We start from the raw sequence: 2500 nt of genomic DNA, 5'->3' as shown, positions 1-2500 counted from the left end.
TTATCACTCGATTGAATCGGCGTTATCACTGGTTATCAGCTGATAGATATGGGCTAGTAGAGGCCTGCTGCGCGTATTAGTAGGCTCACAAGGCTGTTATCATCCATTCACATGGTTAATCAGCTATAATCGGCTGCGGCCGAAAGTTAAAGACAATTATTTATATTATTTATTAAATGTCCAGTGTTGGACAGTAGCGTCTCTACAAGTAGTGATGCTACTAGCTTAACTACATTTCTCAGTAGCTTGGCTGTAGCGTCGCTACTTTCGAAATCAAATAGCTTTTTTAGTATAATATAATTCAATAAATATAATTCAATAATTCATATAAAGCATATAATTAACTAAAGATTACAATATTAATTACATAAAATTAACATCAGCACTGGACAAAATATTTAGCACAGCCTTGTATGCTTAATTTGAACAAGAAAAAATATTTATCCTAAAATATTACAACAAAAATTAAACTTATTCAAACAACAACATATTGCTACAACACCAATTTTTATTGAATTAAATTAATAAGCAGACTGATTGTATTTGCTAAAAAATAATGCTTCAATTAATGATCTGCCAGACAGAACCTTATAATTCCAAGGCGACGATATGTGTACATTATCAATTCCATTCAACAAATGAGGAGAATAATGTGACCAGAAAAGCAATGCAGCATGTCAACATAGCCATTTTAATGAAAACCGCTTGTCTAAAAACACATGGGTTGACAGCTTGTTTGCTGACAACTCTCGTAACAGTCCAGTCTGTGTTCTGACCCTCACAAAAGCCTCACGTAAAGCTATACTTGTTCAATTTCACAATATACTTCAAGGCCATAGTCTTAGTTTTTTTATACAGGCAGTGAACACAATTTAAAAAAAAAACAATCAAACTAGAGTGCATGCCTACACAGTGGATTGACAAACTCTTTTTTTTTTCCGGCCACCTTTAGTTCGCTAAAATAAATAAAAAAAATAGAAAAATGACAAATTGAGTTTGATAACTTCACTTAAAATGTATATGACTCACTTTGACTCAAGAGTATACAAATAAATGCCCTTTAAAGTGTTGGAATGCAATTTGACTTCCTTTTTCAAATTTGACTTTCTAAAACGTTTATTTAAATGGTCAAGTCAACACCTAAATCTGTTAACTGCAAGAAATGTAAGTGCTTGAGTGCATGTCTAGACATGGGTGGTTATGTGTTTTTTTTTCTGTTTTGTTCACCTCTGACCAACTAGCAGTGAGTGATTACACCTGGGAAAACATAAATGTAAAGCTCAACCAGCTTCTCACTTCACAGACTGTGTTGTGTCTCGAAGTTCAGATCATATTCTCTTACAGTAGAGTTGTGTAGCGGATAAACAGATTGTAGTGCCTGTGAGAGGTATGTGAATGTGCATCTAATTTGTTAAAAAAAAAAAGCTAATCCAATGGTGATGTCGAGAAATATTGTTAAGTGGGATAGGGATGCACTGATCTGATCGACTGGCAAAAAAATGCAATAAGATCAACCCAGGCTCATTCTGAAAATGTAGCTCTATATACATTTCCGAGAGTGCCAAATAGGTCCTAAGAGGTATGTTTTTTTTGCAGTTTTTAGTTTTTCGCTAATCCACCAGAGGCCGCTGTGTACGCTTTTTCAGATCTCAGATTTCTCTCGCGAGTGCCATTCACGCCTGCTGTTCTTGCGTAAATCCACCAGAGGCCGCCGTCGACTGACTGACTGACCGATCCCCCCACCCACCCTCTTCCCTAAACCCAAGGGAATGTTTTAAAAAGCACCCTTTTGAAACACTATTGGTTGGGTTTAGGGAAGTGGGTGGTCGCTAATCAATCAGTGCTTTTGAAAACACTATTGGTTGGGTTTAGGGATGGAGGAGGTTGGGTCAGTCGATCGGTCAATCATTCAGTCAACAGTGGCCTCTGGTGGATTTACGCGAGAACAGCAGGCGTGAATGGCACTTATAAGAAAGATTTGAGATCTCAAAAAAGCATACACAGCGGCCTCTGGTGGATTTGTGAAAACAAAAACTGCAAAAAAACATAGCTCCTGGGATGTATTTGGCGCTCTCCAGAAATGTAAATAGTGGTGTGTTTTCAGAATGAGCCTGAGTTCAGTATATGATTTCACAAAAAACATGTGACACATCGTCTCGTTTTCACGAATCCTCCAGAGGGCCGCTGTGTACGCTTTTTCAGATCTCAGATTTCTCTCGCGAGTGCCATTTGCGCCCGCTGTTCTTGTGTAAATCCACCAGAGGCCACTGTCGACTGACTGACTGACTGACTGACTGATTGACTGAGCGACCGACCGACTGAGCGACCGACCGACTGACCGACCGACTAACTGACTGACCGATCCACCATCCACCCCTTCCCTAAACCTGACCGACAGTGTTTTGAAAAGCAATCCAGATAAGGAAAAGCCCCTAGAATTTTACCATATTTTCAAATTTTACCACATTCTCACCCGGTTATTTACTTGTTTATTTAATTT

The sequence above is a fragment of the Danio aesculapii genome, chromosome 12, assembly GCF_903798145.1.
Source record: "Danio aesculapii chromosome 12, fDanAes4.1, whole genome shotgun sequence".
NCBI lineage: Eukaryota > Metazoa > Chordata > Actinopteri > Cypriniformes > Danionidae > Danio > Danio aesculapii.
Note: the sequence above shows the minus strand (reverse complement) of the source record.